Source organism: Stegodyphus dumicola, chromosome 7, assembly GCF_044657685.1.
Source record: "Stegodyphus dumicola isolate Sdum_Otavi_A_Nest chromosome 7, ASM4465768v1".
Taxonomy (NCBI): Eukaryota; Metazoa; Arthropoda; class Arachnida; order Araneae; family Eresidae; genus Stegodyphus; species Stegodyphus dumicola.
In genome coordinates this window covers 56,154,403-56,176,389 of record NC_140774.1, presented here as the reverse complement: position 1 = coordinate 56,176,389, position 21,987 = coordinate 56,154,403, and the positions used below count along the sequence as shown (strand labels likewise).

Sequence of the window (21,987 nt, the reverse complement as noted above, 5' to 3'; positions counted from 1 at the left end):
ATCTAGTACGTCACCAATGCGTTCAAATTTATTCTTCAGTACGGGACATCTATTACTTTACTTGCGTTACTACCAAATCATCACACCAATATATGCATAGTAAGTCACATAATCTTACGTCTGTACAATTAATAAAGATCCTGTTCGCACATTGTAATTACAGAAATATTTTACCTAAAATTTCGATGTCTTAAAAGTTATGTATGATAACCCTTATTCTTCACTATCTTTATATACCGCAATTTCCAATACAATAAAGCCTTTTGTGGTACCGGAAGAGTTATTTTATCCCATTCGTCTTGAACGGCTTTCCAAAGTCCAAAGAGGGTTCTAGGTGGACGTTTGGACGATCCGCTTTTTAAAACTCCAAAAGCGCAAAACTCCATGCGTGATGCATCAGGAGATTTAGTAAGGATATAGGTGAATGACCTTGATAGCCGTTTCATGCTCCATTTCTTTTTGCCAGGAAATTAACAGTGGATTTTGACGCGTGTCATCTTGATGCAGCTCTACTGATGGATGGCACTGTGGTTCAAGATAAAACATTTCATATTTGAAAATTGGATGGAAAATATATTCCTGATAACATGTGGAGTTGATCTTAACAGTTTTCTCCACTCTCTTTATTTTTAATTTGCCTTTATATAAAAAAACCAGCAACAATCATAAATCCCTTAGAAAAACTTTCTTTAGATTCCCTGAACCATGTTTTTTAAGATTTTTACTCCTCTTTGATGATAATAAATGGATCTCTTTTTATTGCAGTCATTTTAAGTACACCCAAGATTCATCTATTGTGACAATATATTTCCGTTTTTGTCCGGATAAGTGTTTCTCATAAATTCTCTAGCGCGTTCTGCGTTCGGCGATATGCCGTGAAGAAAGACAATGCAGATTATATTTTTCTCGCCTTTTTAAGATTCAAAAATTCAGCATTAATCACTTTATTTACAGCTGACACTGAGCATTTGAATGATTTTGCAGCTGTCCTTTGACTGAGCGGATTTTCTTTTAATGTTAAAGATCTTACTTTTGCACATTCAAAACTTTCCGTTTTTTCCTTGAATATGTATTTATCTTTTCACTTGAAGCTAAATTTTGACGTTTTTTCCCTTTGTTGTTGAGAACATTACCTATCGTAACTTTAGATAACGAAAAATCATGGCTTTCACAATATTTTTAATAACTAGATACGAATAAATTTTTTCGGAAAGAACACAAACATAACCTTCCATCCCTTGCTTCTTTAAAAGCGACATTTTGCGTGAAAACAAAACTGTCCAATAGCAGACGATAATTTATACTTTCTAAAATATAGTTGAATTAAAAAAGAAGTTACAAGCAGGAGACCGTTTTTACAGCAAAGCAAAATCGTCTAAAAAGTGTACGAACAGCATCTGTAGAACTTTCGAACCACTATTTTGTTTTAGGACTAGTTTGTGGAATATATCGTCTCTGAAGTGACTACATTTCAGAATAGTGGAATTAACTCGCATTAGGTGCTCTGGAATGACTACACTGCCCTTCATTATCTCTCAGAAAAGTTTAATTTAGTATATTGGCTTCAACCGATAAAAGAAATCCTTTAGTCCTAATCGGGGAAAAAATTATTAAATTAAAAAAATGTTTACTTTAATGAACTTGTATTATTAGAATTCCATTAAACTAAAGTCCTTAACTAAAGTAACTAATTCGTAGTACTCAATTTCTAACGAGTGTTTCAAAAATTATAAATAAAATTTTCTCAAATAGTTATGACGAACAAATAAAACTGGATCCTGACTCTAAACATAGCTAAAAATAAGGTGAAATAACAACAGTTCCTGGCCTACTGAAGATAGCCAAATAATTAGCACATTTGTTCTGACGATAACAAGCTATTTTATCTGCTTTGCTTTTTTTTTTCGTTTACTGACGCGCTCTAAAAGCAACCATTTCGAAAGTGCTTTTCCAGCAGCGAAAGCAATTACGGTCAGGCTATTGCATCAGAGCTATTAATGATCCTTATTTAGTAAACTATCTCGCGTTCCTAAGGCTAAAGAATAGTGGGGCCTTAAAATTCGTTCTAGCGGCTCTCAGTTTCTGCTTTTATTAGCGCAACAGGAATTTGGGATAATTTATACATCTCACAATATCTGTTAATCCATCTATTGACGCTTTAAAAGGGTAATACAGCAAATTACGTTGCCTTAGTAATTAGTTTTAAAAGTGCTTCCCGCAACTGATAGAAGACCGTTTGGAGTGCGTTGAATTGCCGCGATGATATGGTAGGAGCTTAGTTTTGAGTATTCTTTCAGTAAAACTTACTTTAAGAGCTTTTGTTAATGCGTGTTATTTTCCTATTTTAAATGAAGTTATTAATATATTTGTTTTTTTCGATTCAACAGAAAAATCACAAAATATTAAAAAATGTTATGTCTTTGGAATTTTCCACAGATAGTCTCGCGAGCGAAATAAAGTTTTTAACCGTACAGTGCTGTCACGTTGGCTTTGAAATCGCTTGAGTTTGTTAATAAAAAATTCCATAAAGTTTTACAAAATGTGAGAGAGAGACAGATAATAAAACAAATACTTCAAGGTGGCCATATTCGGGTGGAGGACTATGTTATTCAATATTTGATGGCTCTAGGTAGCGTTGTTTTTTTCTCAGCACGAGAAACATGCATATTCTTCATTATATTTAATTTCTTTATATATAATACAAGGCGATAATATTTGGTGGCAAAAATTTGAAAACAAATACGCCGTTCATAGAGATTCAACACAAAGTGTCGTTTCGAGACTATCATACCATTCTGGACTAATGTCTGTTTTGGGCTAAAAGTTCTATTTTTAAAAAAAATAAAATAAGCATTTATTGGAAACTGATAATGTGATTGTAAACAGCTAAAATAAGAAATGGAAAGAAGAAAAATAATTTATCAGCGAATAGTTTAAAAAATCGATCGCAAAATTTTCACAAATAGCATGAGCGAGTTATATAAAAGTTTATAAAAGCAGCTGTTATGATCTATAGTCTTTTACCTTTAAAATAAACATCCTTCTTATCTCAAAACCACAGCAACGACAGCTGCGGTAGATGGATCAAATTCTATATTTTTTCTTCCCCTCGCCTACTGGATTCTTTCGAGAACTTATTCACTTTATTGAGCGAATGAATGGTGATTCGCCATAATGGCGCGGTAGTACCTTTAGAGTTCACCCACCGTGAGCTCTTGTCCTAAGCGTGTCAGGCGTAAGTTCGTTTTCCATTCTTGCTATGTTTAAAATGAATTTGTTTGATATCATTTCTTAATTTCTCGGACGTTTTGTTTATTTTATGTGAAAAGGAGGTTTTAGAGAATCTCAAAACTATAGTTGATGGAAATTGTTAGCGGTTGGATTGAACCAATGCTCTCAATAATGCTTGTTTTTTTATTTCTTTCCATTCTTCAATTGATCCAAGCACAGTGCCGTTGACTCATTCTCCGTTCCCGATCTTATTCGTCAAGGATATTTATTGGTAATGAGCGATGAATTGTAAAAAAGAACCAATTCAGTTCAACAAGAGATTCTGATCTGATCCCATAACAGAGCAATTTCGCCCATTTCTATTTCGTGCTTCAGTTCTGTTTAATAATTCTGCTTTGTGAAAAGTGTACGAATAAAGCCTGCCTTAAATAGTTTCAGACAAGTTAGAGATAAGAAATGATGGCCTGTGATGACGACACGTGTTACGACTGCAAATGTGCGACGTTCGGAAAGATCTTCAAGTACTTAATTTAAAATAACAAACTATAGATTGCGAAGCTGTATTTAGTGCAGGAAAGATCTTGAAGTGCTTAATTTAAAACAGCAGACTATAGATTGTGAAACTGTATTCAGTGATGAAAAGATCTTGAAGTGCTTAATTTAAAGTAACAGACTATAGACTGTGAAGCTGTATTCAATGCTGGAAAGACCTTGAAGTGCTTAATTTAAAACAACAGACTATAGATTGTGAAGCTTTATTCAATGCCTACAACCTTCGTTTTTTGTTTTTATCAAGCGCAGTGGGGATTCATAATGGTGCTACGAAGTTCCACTCAGGCTATGTGTACTGCTTCATATTTTTTTATATCCATCTCTAGGCTGGTAAAATGGTTTTTGTCCAAATCCTGTATGAATGGCCTTGTATCGTCCGATTCGAAATGCTTCTAGACAAATTAACATAACTTCAGTTGGCACTTGTTGTAACATTTGCCAATTTAATTCGTGTTATGCCCTTTAAAAATACACGTATAGAAATGCAAACTTGTGAATGCTGTTTAATGTGGACACACTAGTTCATATTGTTAAAAATATGCTCTTTGTACTACATCAGTACACTAATTTACGTGGCGTTTCCATTTTTGGAAGTATTCTAAAACAGTTTTTGGAATACTGTTGACCAAAATCACAAGCAGATAAATCAAAGAAATAGCGAGGATGATCTAAACTGGTAATCGCTTTTTAAGGAACTAGAAAGTCTCTCGCAAGGTCTCACATTATAATTGTTGAGAAGGACGTTGTGGAAATTTTTGTTTGCCCAGTTATCTATTTGAATTTAGTTGAACTGTTTCTGGATTAGACTGCTATTTTTCAGTTGTCTTCTTTTATCATGCGAGTGAGATACCGTATGTCAGATCATACCGTATATCATTACTTGTTAATATTGCCCTCCAACACTCTTCCTTCTTTTGGTTCTCTGTTTTGGGGTTGAACTGTCACATCCCATTGCGTCTTACAGTCTCCTGCGCTACTTAAAAAGCACACACGAAATTTTCATGGCAATTTAGTCACGTGTCATTCTAAAATTTTAGAAGCCTTCTTTTCCGATTTTGAGATACTTTATTTTTCTAAATTTTGATTGCCCATTTTTTTCAATAAAATGCATGGATAGATGTGTTATAAGGTATTTCTTCTGCCTTCTTATCATGCCTTCGTGGTGTAGTGGTCAGCACACTCGGCGCTTATTCGAGAGGCCCGTGGTTCGAGTCCCGACGACTGCATTGCCCATTTTTGATCTCTCCTGCTTTCAAAAAGTGCTTAATATCTCTACAGTGTCATAGACGACAGTGCGCAGTTATTCCAGAAATTTATTTATGAGTCAGTTAAAATTTATGAGAGTTACAGAAATTCATTTATGAGTCAGTTAAAATTAGACTGAAGCTGGTTGTCAAGGTTGATGGTCACCGACAACCTACTTGTTGACAGCAACCGATGTGATATGTATTGGTGAAATAAATCGCCAAAAAGTGCGTTTATTGTTTTTAAATTACGTTGCATCTTAAGCCGTTAAAGACTGATTAAATTTGAAAACAAAAATAAATTAAAGATTTTTAGTTTTCCCAAATGGCAGCACATTGAAACCTTTCTGATTGCTTGGGAAATCAATTAAATTTCTTATATGTGGGATATTTTCAAAACTTTTTGAAGTCTCATAGATGACGAGTTTATTATAACGTAAAACATAATGTATTCATAACGTAACAATCCAAAAATTGCGGTAAAGATGTTTTTGATGTCAAAATGAAATGCAAGAATATTGTGATGTGTGGGTTTACAGTCCCGCGTCACAGGAAGCGTGTAAAAAATTCAAATGAATGTTTTAAACAAAGCTGAGCGAAGGACTCCCTAGTGACCGTCGAGATCATAGGTCACTGAATTTTTTTGTTTTTTTATTATAGTCACCGGCTTGAGGGAGTTAAAAAATTTATATGCTGGCAATACTTTCAAAGCCCGTAGATGATAAATGAATGTAACGTAATTTAACCTTAAAAAATTTGGGTAGACTACTGTAAAGATGTTTCTATTAATTAATTTGTTTATTATGAGGCTAAAAAGTTAAGTAGTATTGTTCAAATTATAGGACTGTTACTTTCGTTACGTTACGTTATCATTCATTCATCATACACGAAATTTGATGAGCTTTGCTATCGAGCAAAATAATATACATATATATATATTTAATACGCCTAGGACATGAGCTCGCAAATATACCAATTTTTAGATTGCCGCAAGTGGAAAAAACATAAAACCTTTAATTTATTTCTTTCAAATTTATTGATTCTTTATTTAAAAGAGATTAATATAGTGAGGATCTGAGCGTACTAAGTCTCCCATTTGTTTTGAATAATATTGGCATAAGGAAAAAAATATATTTAATTTATAATATATGCAACTGATAATTTTTATGAGCATTTTTATCGTAATTAATAAAAGAAGTATCGAACGTCATATGTTATGTACCTCGACAAGCCATGTTTTTTTTTTTTTTTTTTTTTTAAATCACGTATAATTAACTTCTGTAACTTATGTTTTATTGATGCAGCAAATGAAAATGCATAAATTAATGCAAGGTAAGCTACTATGTACATCTACCTCATATTTAAAACTGTTTCTTCTATTTTATTTTATCCAATGATTACATTCCTTTCTTATTTAGAAATTCTGTTCGACAGTGAAACGAATTATATCATTTAGCATACTTAAAAAACAATCCAATAATTAAATCACTGTTGCTTCAAACCTAAGTATTGTAAATTGCATTAACGTAAAACTTGTACCAAATCTCATGTCAACTGCATGCCCAGCTGGTTTTCGCAGCCTAAGCATACCTTCAGTTCTGAAGACTCTTTAATATTGGAAAGGTAGACAAAAGTTTGGGGAGCTGCGAAGCCTTATTGATTAGAAGGAGTATCACTGCAGAAAATACAATCTAAAATTCAAACTTGTTTTCTCAGAAATTTCCTCACGAAAGGCAGAACCTCTCTTCGACAAACAAAACTTCCTCCCTTATTCCCTATTGCAGAAAGGAGCGAAAAAAGTTTGATTGAGAAATTCCTCGAAACGGATGTGACGTTCTTTTTTACGTCACTCCAACTTCCTGTCGACTGAGGATCGACAACACAGCCAAACAGCCCACGCTATTCCATTGACTGGCCAAAGTGGCGCCAAGAGGTCTGCACTTTTAAGCAGTTTTAAGGACATCGACGACTCTACGCCATTTCATCCCCCGCTTTTCCCTGATGACGATCTTTTCGCACCCCCTCATCGTCACACGTCGCCGCCAGATGGCGCTATTCATTTCATTCATGGTATTCCGGATTATTTATGTTCTAGGAGCGTAGAAATGACTTAGGTTTGATCAAGTTTGAAATTCGATGTATTTTTTTCGTTCTTTCATTAACCGTTAATGATCGATCTGAGTTCGAATGCTTATTTTTTAGTGGAGAATTTTTTTTAAGGAAAGGAAAAGCTATTAGAATGCCACTATGGGGGTGGATTATATTAGAACCCCATTAAAATGGTAATTTGGAAGAAGAAGAATGCTGTTGTTAGGAGACGTTAGCTTCTAGATACGATATATCCAGGATTTAGCTGCAGTAATAGCGGCTGTGAATCTTTACATCGAGTTGGGTCGTTTCAGCTGACCTTTTTCGTAAGAAATAATTTTAGAAAATTGTTCTTTTTTGAAGGTCATTTGCTCAAAATTTAAGTATTAAAGTTATTAAATTCATTTCTGAAAAACCCTGTAGCACTTTAGGCAAATGACTTTTATTTATTTATTCTTTCTTTAGGTAAATGACTTTTATACTGACCACTTTAGGCAAATGAGTTTAACATTCTAACATAAGCAAAATATATTATTTTCAGCCATAGAAACCTTTAAATGATATGCATTTGAAACGAAATGGTGGTACCGAAAATTCTGATTACAATATCTGAATCTCCAATTTCATATAAATCTGTGACAGATAAATTTCTGAAGGAAAAAGCAGTGTAGAATATTTTAAAAACTCATCTATAGTTAGATTAATAGAATAAGACAAAGACACTCGAGCTGCGTGTGGGAATGTATGCCCCTAGTAAAGGATTTTTTAAAGAAAGCTTGTTATTATCCATGTCACACATGAAGACACGAAAATTCTCATGAAGCTAACCTGCTCTCCCAGGGCTTAAATCTGAATCGAAATACAGTCTTCAGCGTAATATCGCTCGGCCGCTGGTAGGCTGTCACCTGTAAAATTTTGAGTGCCTCATTAATTCCAAAATTTTCTCCCCAATGGCGGCCTCCTGCCGTTTATAGACACACACATAGAATAAACACACGAGCCTCAGTAAGCCCAGACCTCAGTAAGGGCCGCGTTGGCTCTTAATGAGGCCGGAAGCAGTGGTCTCTTTATTATCAAGATATCTAATAGATGGGCCACCGTTGCTTTCTGTGTAAAACGGACAAAATACATCCATGACTTCTCTGGGATTCGAACCCGGGCCCTTTGGTACGGCAGTCAAAGTCACTAAATATTTTCCAGTCTGGATGACTCAACAAAATTTTTTAATCATAAGATGCTGTTTAAGCAAAATCAGTTCTATTAACAGTTTAAATTGATAAAAGCTAATAAATGCAATCATAAGAGCAATCATTGACCTACAGAAAAGTAAATATGATCACTTTCACTTAGTAAACTTTCCATGAAGATATGCCTTTCCCTAGATAGCTTTGCTACAATCTCGTCCTACATTTCTGGATGGTCGGAAGCATTGAAGAGCTTGCTAAAAAATCTAATGTCTACACCGCATGACTTCCTTACACATTTTCCATCGCATTTCATTTAAACTTATTGGTTTGAATTAAATCTACTTAGCGCATAAACCACAACAGAATGTATTTACTCTTTAAAATTCACTATTTTTGTTTACCATAGCGACACTATGGCGCTAGGTTTATTTAACAGCGATACACTTCATTCATTTTTATAACTCATAATACACAAAATTTATGTCATCTGAAGAATTATATAATCGTTTCCACATGATCTATTCAAATACTATAATAAATCTAAAACGATGTATAGAAGAAATTAAAGAAACAAAAAAAAAAAAAAAAAAAAGTTTTTCACAGACGATTCACTATTTCTCATTAATTTAATTCAGTTCTCACTTCGCGACAAGGGAAAAATACATAAAAACTCAAAATTACGAAGTAAATCTTAACACTTATTCCCTCGAATAAATTCCAGAATGGACCAAGCATGATTTAATTCGCAATAATAAAAGAAGGCGTTATCTTTGTTATTGCAAAGCCTAGTTTCTCTAGATTGGCAACAAATCCACTATTTTACAGGTTTCAGTTGTTACAAAGATCGCCGCCATGGTAAAAATAATTAGGCTTAGCGGCACTTAAACAACTTTTAAATTGTTGATAATTCTACAAATATTGCATGCAGATTTACTAAAGGCATAGAAACCTTAACTGGAAGATAAGAACAAAACAGCTCAATCATTTTTAAAGCAAAAAATGCACAACGATTTATAAACATATAAGAATTATAAGGTATTTCTCCCGCCTTCCTAGCGTACTTTCGTGGTGTAGTGGTTCTGCTCTCTGGGCCGGTATTTCAGAGGTCCGTGGTTCGATTCCCGGCGAAAACAATTGCTCGTTTTTCATCTTGCCTGCTTAAAAATACCTAATGTCTCTACAGAATAAAAAAACAGATTACTGAGCCGGGTAATAGGGTGGATATATATATATACATTTTGTGATACCGTTTGGAACCAAAATTTCAGGGGCACATCTACATGTTATAGCATTCGTCTATACAAAATTTCAACGTTCTGAGGCTACTCGTTTTTGAGTTACGAGAGATGCGTTCGTACATTGGTACGTACGCACAACGCCACGAAAAGTTATCTTCAGAATTCGTTTTAAATCAGTTTTATAATTTTTTGGGAAAACGCAGTCCTTTATTCTGTCCTTACGTAGAGATGTCACCCAAAAACATCATTAAATTGCGTTCGATAGCGGTCAAAATGGATATTTTCGTTAAAATATGATGCCTGAATTTTTTCGCGTTTACAATACTATCCTTTTTACTTCGTATATCCTTTTTACTTCGTACAAGGAAGTAAAATGATTTATCTATATCTCTTCCCTAAGATAAATATACATTATTTTATAAACACATATGAATTTACTGAGAAATATGCCTTCAGATCTGGGCAAATTCAATTTCCGTTTCGTGAATTTTATATTACTTTAAATAAAAGTGCGAAAAAAACTAAATGTTTTATGCTGGTTAAAGGCCCCTAACTTCTATTATGCATTCGCTAGCATTTAATGTCTTAGTACATATTCGGTTCAGTTCTTTGCAAAATTTTACATTAAATATGAACTCACTAAATTTTATTTCATTACAATTTAGAAAATTCAGCTTCAAAATATTATTCAGGATATCTCGTATATTAGGCATCTCTCTCACACCCCCAGTTTTATGAACTACTTTAGAATACCATATTTTATTAATATCATTCATTTTCAGGATTATGATGAAATTTAAGAGGAAGGGTGAATAACTGGGTACTTCAGGATGTAATAAACTTCTTCAGCAGTTTCATTATACTTAAAAAGAAGAACATTTTCATAAAGAAATTCCAAGTAGATTCCTCCGAAGTATTTCTTCGTTGCTATCGAGATTTGAACAGATGATATATGGAGGATTTAAGTCCTTATCAATCGATCTTCAAAGAAGTAATAAAGATTTTTCACAAAATGTAATCAAGTAGTTTATTAATAACAATACTAATACTAGTAATAATTAAACAGTGCAAATATTTATATAAATTATTAATGAAGAGTACTCCCTTCCATATGAAACTTACATATAATGAATTAAAAATTATGCTAGTTACAGATATTATTGTTGAAATAAAAATTAATATATAAACAAACGAGTAGCCTGTATTAAAATCTGTAGTAAATGTGTCATTACATTGTCTAATAATTGTAATAATCCTGAAGGTAATCTTAAAATTTACCATTTTGTCATATTATAAATTATGTCAGTTAAACGCATTATAAATCATATTAGATAGATAAGAGGCATATTACGAATACCTTTTATTAACTCAAAAATATTGCAAACATCTGTTTTAACCACGCAAGTTGGTAAATGTTGCCACTGTGCGAAACATTTCTTTCTATATTCTTTTCCCTGCATTACCAGAAAATAGCCATTTTCTCGTTTGATATCGTGTAACATCTTCTATATACCTTTCAGACTGTAAATACATTATTTAACTGGGTGATTTAAAAGTAAAAAAGAACTTCTTAATACCTGAAATCTTTACGAATTTTAGCAATCTGTTTTGTTGATGTAATTTAAGATATATTTGTATCCAAATAATAATTATGAACATCTGTAGCATTATGCTGTAAAAAAGGCGTTTCGAGTGTCACGTATTTTGTACCTCAATACAGAGTTTTTCGAGTTTTTGAAAACTCATGATGTACTGAAGAAAATTCAGAAAATAGCGATATTTTTTTTTAAAGGAAACATTTTAATTTAACGTGCTTAGCAGTGATAGAGGAAAGAATTTTTTAACATTCCATTACAAGCATATATAATTAATCCGAATAATTATTGCAAAATTTAATAAATATTTTTTACTTTTTCTTTGATACTTATTATTTTAAATAAGGAAGTAGTATTCATCTTCTCTTCTAGTATACGCCTTTTAAGTAAAGCTTCAGTTTTTCTTTCAATCGTCTGCCTTCGATAAATGAAGTTTATTTAATTTTCTAACAAAAAAGTACCAAATTTTGATTAATCATTTCTCTTTCTTCTCAAATTTAAACATTAAAACTATTGCTTGTAAATTTCGATCGATTAATGCTCAAAAGATTCTGAAATTTCGATCTTTGTATAAATTTCAAACTCTGCCGATGTATTTTTACGGTCATATTCGATGACTTTTAAAGACAAATTGTTGCTACAATAGAATGGTTAGTTTTCAGGATGGTTAAGGAGTGATGGAACTAAAGTGTTTTTTTTAAACCAGATTTTTTGGCTAAATTAATGATAAAACAAGCTTCTAAAGAGAAAAATTGCCTGTTGCAATTAACCGATTCATCGAATTAAAAATATTTCAGGAAACGTTTCTGCCCAACCGTCGCGAGTTACCTGAATCGCATCATTGTATCAAACGTATAATGGCATTTAAAACTCTGTGTCATAGTTTGCAATGCGGTAGCTTGGAAAATTAGGTTGCTCAAACATTTTTTTAGCAAAATTAAAATATTCAGTTGATTGTACAAATATTATAGAAGTCATGTATTTTTGTAAAAATCCTTCCAAATCTTGTCAGCCAGCCCTTGACACGTATTAGTCAAATTTGTCATAGGCTCATTTTTCATTCTAAGAGAAGAGAAGTTTATCAATATAATGTTTCAGAAACAGGACCATAAATTCGTATTCATACCAATATGCTTAAGTAGCATGTTCTTTTAATACACGAGTTATTTCAAAGCTAACTTCAAACAGGCATTAAGGAATGATAGAACTCACTGAAACAATCCATTTTCACCATACAAGCACGGTCGCAAGTTAAATGGTTAGGCGCTGCAGAGCGCTTTCTATTTTTCCTTACAAGTGGTATTTTGCAGTGTAGCAACTGAAAGATATAGGATGCTTTTCAGGTGCTCTCATAACAGAGGTGATTTTGCGCATGTACCGTCATTATATATAATTATACTGGAACTCAATACTGATTAATCTTTCTAGACAGCCAAGAAAATTTTCGTTCCTTCTCTAACTTCGAATTCAAAAATTAAAAGTGATAACCATTATCTTGTAAAAGTAACTAAAACGTGTACTCGTAATTCAGTTTGCTTAAGCAACTAAAATGATTAACAGAAACTGAACTTACGTCGAACAATACAATCATTCTTCAATTAGTTACAAACCAAATTTTACAGCCTAAGAACTTGGCATCTATGTTGTAAAGCTCTTTCTGACATGATACAAATGAAACGTAATATTGAATGCGGAACTAACACTCTATTGCAAGTCTCGGTAGCGCAGTAGGCAGCGCGTCAGTCTCATAATCCGTTGAAAAGAGATATCTGAAGGTCGTGAGTTCGATCCTCACCCGGGGCAAACATTTTTACCCCCGCTTACCTTCCTGGATAATAGACTGGATACTAAGATTACAAATTAGAAATGAGATCTTGAAAATTAGATTAAAAATTATAGCAACATAATTAAATGTCTGTTGTATAACCACTGTTACTTAGCGTGGTAAAAAACGAATTCTATAATTAATAGGATTATGAATTATCTTTGCTTATCTTGAGTAAAAATAGAAGTAAACACATAAAACCTTTGCATTGTTGAATTTTCAGATTATGACCAAAAATCCCAAAGATTTATTTACCATTAAATAAATACTTATTTCTTCACACATAGAATTAAATATTTACTGTTAAATTAAATTAAAACTCAACTAAAGGATTATAAATGTTGTAGAGTTAGTTTCGGCATTCCTTTTCGAAATGTAAAGTGGTAGTAGTAGGATATCAAAAAATTGAAAACTTCACTTCCGTAAGAACAAAATTACTATTTCAATAAAAATTAAAATTCTGGTGGGACACCACATGACCTCCTTTTACGGCCTATTAAATTATACACAATTTTTCGTGCATTTTAATTAAACTTATTTCTTTGCATTATTCTAACCGATTATTTGAATTATTCTTTCTTAAGGAAAGTTGAAAATGACATTAAAAACTGCAAATTTTGAAATTAAATATCCCGATCAGTTTTTGTCGTACGGAAGTCAAACTTCTTATAATTTTTTTTTTCATAATGAGTATAAAACTTTCCGAAACGGAAGTATAGAAACATGAAGACCGCATCAAAAGTTAGATTTTCTTACTTGTTGAAATTTTTTTTTCGTCATTTAAAACACTTCTGTATTTAGAAGTGTATGACTACGACTAAGAATAGAATAGAAGAAAGGAAACTTACGTGCTTTTAGCATTGTTTAGACCATGTAATGAAATTTTTTTTAAATTTATGAACATTGGATAAATACATTGGATACCAGTGACTATCCGTTCATAGATCATTGGTGCACAATGGCCTTGCGAGTCGTTTTTGGTTTTATTTTGTTTTATTAATCTATCAGTTTAATATAATTATAAATTCACTTAATTTTAATTATGTCTAATTGATAAACGGATGTTTAATTTATGAACATGGGTAAAATATTGCCGATTGCAATAAAAAAGGCGGATGCATAACTAGATCTTACAATAGTTTCACATACAAAATTTCAACGTTCTACTGATTATCGTTTTGGAGTTATGCAAGATACATGCATACATACGTACGTGCGTACGTACAGGAGTTACGGAAAAATCCTTTTTGAATAGACTTCAAATCCATTTTACTATTCACTTTGCAAAAAGAGTTCTTTATTCTGTCCGTAAGTACAGACGTCACACCGTCGTCGTCGGTACTTACGTCCAAACGGTTTCGGGAAGGGTCAAAATTGATATGTCCGTTGAAATTAAAATACCCGAAATTTTTCCCGATTACACTATTTCCTTTACATTGTACAAGGAAGTAAAAATGTACAGAAAGGAATGCGATCTGCATGTTTATATGAAATTTCATCAATGTCGTTAGATTAAAAATGTTCATACAGATGATACAGCATCCAAAATATGAATAGAACTAAGAATTTTGCAGTCAGCATATTTATGTGGTATTAGCAGATTTAATTCATTACACTTGCTGAAAAAGACACCCAGTTATCCGAACACATTGCGTTCCTTGTTTGTTCTTGTAGCTCTCCTGTGCAAGCAAAATGCATTTTTATAGTTTCTTGGCCCCCAGATTAAACTGCAAGTTGTTTGCATTTTATTGTAAACTTTTTCATTCTCGAATCCCATGGTTTTGCAACTTAATCGCTTGAGAATAACAACAGGAGTAGTGTCGTTGAAGTATCAGGCATTACTCATCGCTTTACATAACTTTCAACCGTTTATCAGACAACGATGTATCCATTAAGATCACTAATTTTTCGAACTTTACGGGACACCTTTCAGCAAGACGCGATAGAAGTTTTCCTTATTTAACAACTACTGTGATTTCCGAACTCCCTAACTTGTAACAGAGCTTACAAAATTAAACTGTCAAGTTTTAACCATTAATACGAACATGGTTTGAAAGCTGTCAGTTTATTTTGATGGAAGTGCAGCGGCGAAATTTACGAACGGCTCAAATTCCAAATTTTCTCCAAGTTCTCTTTTGACATAGCATTTGTTTAACATTATTTTCAGACTAGGGAAACAAGATTTGTGCAAGGGAATCAATTTTTAAAGGTAATTCGTATTTTATTTAGTGTATGCCATGTATTTACAACGATTTTCTCTGGGGTTGTTTAAAAAAAAAGCATAAAATCATTATTTCTATTTTGGGATATTTTTTTCTGCTTCCTTCCCATAAGAGTTCTCTGTGACGTAGTCATTATCAAAAGAGGCAAAAACCTGTCCATACTTCTCAGTATAAAAATTTGCTATTAAAAATCATAGTGGAGTTTTTTTCAAATTTTTTTAGAGAACTGACTTAGGGTTACGCTATCATTAATTTGTTATCCAAACATCACGATATATTCTATTATTGTACGAAACACTACACTATTGCATATTGTTGACTATCAGTTCACAAGTAGCCGATAGTCAATAACCTTGACGTGGTTAATGAAACCCTTCAGTTCAATTTTTTTTTAATATTTTCTTTAACTATACTTCACTGCATCATACCAGTGACCATCCGTTCATAGATCATTGGTGCACAATGGCCTTGCGAGTCGTTTTTGGTTTTATTTTGTTTTATTAATCTATCAGTTTAATATAATTATAAATTCACTTAATTTTAATTATGTCTAATTGACAACGATTAAGAGCACACGCAACTTTATTTTAATTAATAAATGATAGTTCTAAATCTCATACAGAATTTTTCTAGGGTAGAGGTGAGGTTTATTGTATTATTTCAGCGAAAATCCTCAAATAAAAAACGTAAAATGTTTTTATTTTCGTCAAATAAAATACATTTTTCCAACAATTATTTGGTAACCATTTGATTTTGATTACACAGATAAGATATGGATTACAAAACGAAATTTTTACGGGTCAGTCCTTAAGTTCGTGCTCATTAAGAGTATGCGTGGAATTCACTGTGACGTATTTACTAAAACAATACAATTTTGAACCTGTTGAAACTTGTCATCGTTTGACAAACATATTATTCAGTTCATCACCAACTTTGACATCATCAAATATAGATAATCTGTACAAACGTGCTGTGCTACATTTTTTATTTTCGTGTGGTGAATCCGCCAGGTTTGAAGCGATAAAAATTAATAGTGTACATGGTGACACTGTAAGTATAAGAACTGCCCAAAAATGGTTTAAAAAATTTAAAGTTGGAAAAAGCAGCATTGATGATGAACCCCGTTCAGGACGTTTTGAACTGTTAGAACCAAATCAAAAATTTAATTCAGAAGTTTATAGTGAACAACGTTGCCGTGTTAACTCAGAATTGATCAAAAAACGTCTACGACTGGTGAATAAAGAAAGTGTTGTTTCATAATGATAACGATAGACCGCATACGGCTCGAACAACGCTGCAAAAAAAATTAGTGAATTTAAATTGGGAGCTTTTGCCACATTCTGCTTTCTCCCCAGATATTGCCCCAAGTGATTTTCACTTATTTAGTGCCTTACAAAATTTTTTACGTGGAAAAAATTAAATTGTAAACAGGATGTACACAATGAACTTCCAAGTTTGTTTGCATCAAAACCAGAGTTTTTCTACAGCAATGGCATAAAAAAGCTGCCTGTAAGATGGCGAGACATTGTAGATAATGAAGGAAAATATATAATTGATTCAAATGTTAAATTGTGTCTTTTTATATTATTTAAATATTTATCAAAAAAATGGGCACGAATTTATGGACTGACCCAATATTAATTAAAACAACTAAGTTATTTTTTTATTCTCAATTTTAGAGAAATAAAACAAAATACTTTAATTTAATTAAAAAAAATATAAAGCGTACATTTTCCAATAAAATTAAACAATTAAATTATTATATTTTAGTTGTATAATAATTTGGTTTTGATCACACAGATTATGCACATAATATCTTATCTGTAAAACTAAACAGAATATACTTTTTTGAAGAGGGATTACATACAGCATTGCTTTTTATTTACCCAAAGATTTGATTTAAATTTAGACACAAATTATTATATTCAACTACACTGCATTGTTCATCTTTGTGCGGAAAAATCTTTTCCGCACAAAGGGAATTGTTTCAGCGTCACCATATTTATATAGTATGCTTTTTAGCTCAAAGGGGCGGTAGCCTAGAAGGGCTATTAGTCTCAAAACAGCATTTTGCGGCGCTTCACTATAAACGGCGAATCACTTTTTAAATTGCTGCCACAAAATATTATCACCCTGTATTATCTTTAAAGAAATTAAATAATGAAGAACCTGCATGAATGTATGTGTGTTTCTCGCACTGTTAATAGCAACAGTACCTAGAGCCATCAAAGTTTGAGTAAGGTAAATCCTCCATCCGAACATGGGCACCTGGCACAATAAACTCAACGATTTCAAAGCGAGCAATGGCAACACTGTACAGAGAAAACAACATTTGTTTACTTCCAGCGCGCGGGACTGTTTATCGGAACTTCGAAATATATGCTGTTTCTAAATATTTCGTGATATTGATGTTGAAATGAATTTTATGTTGTTTATGTATTTAACACACAAAAAGTTAAAGAAACGTTCCTTTGGGCATAATATAAAATCTGAAGGCGTTCAGATTTTATTATTATTATTATTTGTTTTTGAAAACTAGAGAACTTTTAAACTTTCGAAACAATGCAAATAAATAATAGTAGAACTATTTACAATAAGTAATTGCTCTCTTATTAACGTTTTAAGGCCACACATTTTTTTCACATTTTGAACGCAAAATCTGTGTCTTGCACATATTCCATTTAATGTATCAGCTTTTTTATAATATAGACTTTTGTAATCTTTTTGCCGTTGTTTAAATCAACAAAAATGTTTTCAATGCACAGATAAATCAACGGCAAGTTATTTATTTGACTCAAAAAGAAAAAGGAGTGATTCAAGTCATTGGGAATTTGGGTATCTAGAATCTGGATTACTAGGTTCTATTATATTTTCTGTTACAGCAAAAATATATTCATTATATGTGTGGAGACTGAGAGAAATTCTCTGCAGTTCTTTTGACTTATTTCCATTTGGAGCATCATATTTAACATAAACGTATCTGTCACGAATGAATTCTTTCGTGCTTCTCTTTCAAAAATTCAGATTTCAGAATGAAAGTAGGAAATTTTCAAGTATTTATTTCGAATTCTTAATTTGATTACTTTTAATTTCTGTGTGTTGCACAAACTGTGTCAAGAAATTAGACAGAAATCAAGAACATCTGTTTACAACAACAATACAATAATAATGCACTATAATTTCGTGGAAATAGTTTAAATTAAAACCAATTCCACTCAATAATCAGAAACTGGAATAAATGGATTATGTAAAACATTAAAAAAAAACGTTTTTAAAAAGCTTGGATTTGGAAAGTAAATGTTTTTATAGATGATTTCTGCGACATAATTCTACAACTTAGTTCTGTCATCAACTTTTTTTATAACAGTTCATTTCTCTTACTTCCTTTTGTAACGCATCTGAGGCACCAATTTCTAATAAGACTTCCAATCTTAAACTTTAGTCACTAGATTTTGCATTCTGTGACTCTATCTCCAAACCTAAAATTAAAACTGGAAAGTCATCTTGTAGACCTCCTTCAAATGGCTTCAGGATGCTTTTGATCATTTTTCGCCGGGAAGGGTAATCTCGATGAAAACGTTAATATAAAGGCTTCATTATGAATAGGGCCTTCTATAAAGTATATGAAGGCCAGATTTAATTTAGATAAATTTAAAAAATGGTTGCCTTTATGAAAGATAATCAATCAGTGTTTGCCGTGTACAGTTCCGTGTACAGGCGATAAGGCATACAGACTTGTTATTTCAGATGGGATTCGAAGCCAAATTTTGAAGTACCTGGCTACTTATTCTCTCAGTTTATACGAGAACTCATGAGTTCAAGTATTATCCCCACCTCTCAAAATAACTACCCCGAAAGAGCTCGCACTTGTTTCGATCTGCACCCCCTCGCAATCTCTCTTCATTAAGACTCAGTTCACAATTTTGTGTCCCGTGCAGTAGTTTCCTGTATTTTTACCATTCTCTGAAAGATCCGCAAATTATCAGTTTGACAAACGAGAATCGGCCGGTTTCGAGCGGCATTTTCTCTCCTCCTTTCAGGAAGGTCAACGACGGTACTCTCGTGCCTCCGAATCCCGCCCTGCTCCTATGGAAAAGCATTTCGGATCTCACCCTCCCACTTCACTAAGCGACACGTAGGCATCGATTCTTCCCTTCTCTCCATTCCCTTCTCCAAGAAAGATGGTAGCAGGCGAAAAGTGCCCTCTACCACAACACCAAAATGAAATGGATGTCATTTCTTGATAATCTTGGAGGTGTTTACCGAATGATAGTGTGGTTAAGCGTGGCATAAACATCTGGCGGTTATCAGAATTGAAAATTTGCTTTGGTCGCACCATTTTAAATGGGAACTGTGCGGTGGATAATAAATATTGTAGACCTCCTCAAAAGCAGGACTGCATATTTGACAGCTTGGAAAAACTAATACGAGTAATCAAAAAATTTGTTCACAAAAACCCAACTGATTGAAGCTGTCTAAAACATTGGATTTATGGACACAGGGGTAATAAAGAGAGAGAGAAACGTGGATTTAATTAGGCGAGAATGTGGATTTAATTAAGCGAGAATTAGCTAAGTGAACCTCTGGGATCTATTCCGGTTTGAATAAGTATAACTATTAATAATTATGAATATGAAATTCATTCCATAAAAGCATTGCTAAACCTCAAGCGTCTCTCTTGGTTACAACATTTGACGACGTTTTCTGTCCTTCAAAATACAAAACATTCTTTATTAAAATTGGTTTTTAATATTTCCAAATTATGTCAAAAATACTTGGGGTAGGTGTGTTTTTCTTATGTGTTTTGTTTTGTATTAAAGAAGGTAATCTTTAATACAAATATGTGAGGGCATTTGACAAATAAATTTGAAACACACAAGAATATGGATCAGAATCTTCGAGTAATTTTTTTTTATGTTCCTTGCGGATTTCTTGCTGTGTAATCCAAATATGACATTTGTTTTTCACTGTCATTTTACATATTAGTTGTAGGAAACCAAACTTACATGTGCCAAGAAAGTTTTCATAGAATCCATAATTTTTTAATTATAATAAAGTTTTAAGTAAAAAAAAGAAACTCAATTTAATATAAAACTGAAGTAAATAAATCTTTCTTTTGTTCATCAAGACTTCACCTACCACATTCTCTAGCTGGCACATTATTTTTACGTAGAAGCTGCCCACTATCCGTGTGATGTTAATGGTCATCTCTCATTTAATTAATCACTTTGAAAAAGTAAGAGAAAAAAGTCTACTTGAATTGCTGTCATTAGTATTATAATATTTATGTCAATACAGAGATGCCATTGATGGTATTATCAGTACTGCATAGTTTGAACAAATTCTGTTATAAGTCTTTTTCTTATTTTGCTAGAGAAAAACTGATTCGCATCAGAAAATAAAACTTAGTGTAAACTTACTTTGGATGAAAGAGATGAAATGTTTCCAGTATTCCAAATCATTTTTATCCAATGGCCGAACGCTTATTTAATAAAATAATCAGCCTTCCTCATAATCAAGAATTATACCAAAGGTACATCACAAGTGGAGACCGTTATTATACCCGCAAAGAGCGGGGAAAGGAAGCTAACAGAGCAATATCCAACAATATTAAATCTATCAGGTCAGCTAGCTAGTACCTTCAACTGCGCATCGAAAGAAATATTTCCGGATTAATAGACCTACGCGAAGGCGTCCAGAAAAATTTACCGCAGCTTCTTAAAATGTCACGGGTAGCTAAGTGCGACAAATCGCTGAGCGTAACTATTCTGACTAAAAAAACCTGTTCAAATTTCTGTTGGGAAAAGTACAGAGGCTATTCGCATATTTTCAGAGGATTTTTATTGTACTTACAAAAATATTTTACCTAAATGTTTTGTGTTTTTCTTCTCTATCTTTCTATATCGTAATTTTAAGACAATAAAGTCTTTTATAGTATCAAAAGAGGTATTCCATCCCATTTATCTTGAACAGCTTTCCAAACTCCAAGGAAAGTTAGGTCAACGTTTGGACAATCCTCTTTTTAAAAGTCCCAAAGCACAAAAATCCATGCGGGATACATCAGGAGATTTAGTATAGATATGCATGAAGGGTATGGTCTTGATACCTGTTGCTTGTTCCGTTTTTTGGAGGAAATTAACAGTGGATTTTGAGGTGTGGCTGCTTGCTTTGTCCTGATGCAAGTTTTACTGATTGATGGCACTGTGATAAAAGACATGGTATGCCATATTCTAAAATTGGTCTTAATTTTATGACAACGCCATATATTATCAGGAACATATATGGAGTTGATCTTAAACATTTTTCTCCTCTATTTTTATTTTTAATTTGTTGTTATATGAAAAGCCAGCAACAACCATAAATCTTTATGAGAAACTTTCTTTAGATTCTTTGATCCATGTTTTAGAATTTCCCCCCTTCTTGATGGTAATTAATGGATCTCTTTTTATTGTAGTCATTTAAATGCACCCAATATTCATCTAATTTCATCTGATATTTGTCCATTTTTCTCGGAATAAATGTTTCGCATAAAGTGCTCTGCAGCGAGTTTTACGTTCTGCACATTACGTTTTTTCACCTTTTTATGATTCAAATCAGCATTAATCTCTTTGCTTACAGTCGACACCGAGCATTTCAATGATTTTGTAACCGTCGTTTGACTTGGCAGATTTTCTTTTAACGTTAGAGATCTTACCTTTGAAAACATTGGAGGTATTCCGTTTCTTCCTTGGATGTGTATTTGGAACAATCTTTTTCACTTGAAACCAAACTTTGAAGTTTTTTATCTTGTTGGCAATATGATCGA

The 21,987-nt window shown here is 32.7% G+C and overlaps 1 long non-coding RNA gene and 1 other non-coding gene across 2 annotated transcripts in view; both read left to right on the top strand.

Moving 5' to 3' along the window:
• Nucleotides 1-3,140: 3,140 nt before the first annotated feature.
• The window catches only part of LOC118184009 (uncharacterized), an 86,395-nt gene continuing 67,548 nt past the window's right edge, over nucleotides 3,141-21,987 (top strand). The window contains exon 1 of the long non-coding RNA XR_004757336.2: nucleotides 3,141-3,235. This is a non-coding gene — a long non-coding RNA (uncharacterized LOC118184009). The remainder of the gene's footprint in view (nucleotides 3,236-21,987) is intronic.
• On the top strand, nucleotides 12,849-12,938 carry TRNAM-CAU (transfer RNA methionine (anticodon CAU)). Its single transcript is given in 2 exon segments — nucleotides 12,849-12,885; nucleotides 12,903-12,938. It is a non-coding gene; the product is annotated as a tRNA-Met (tRNA).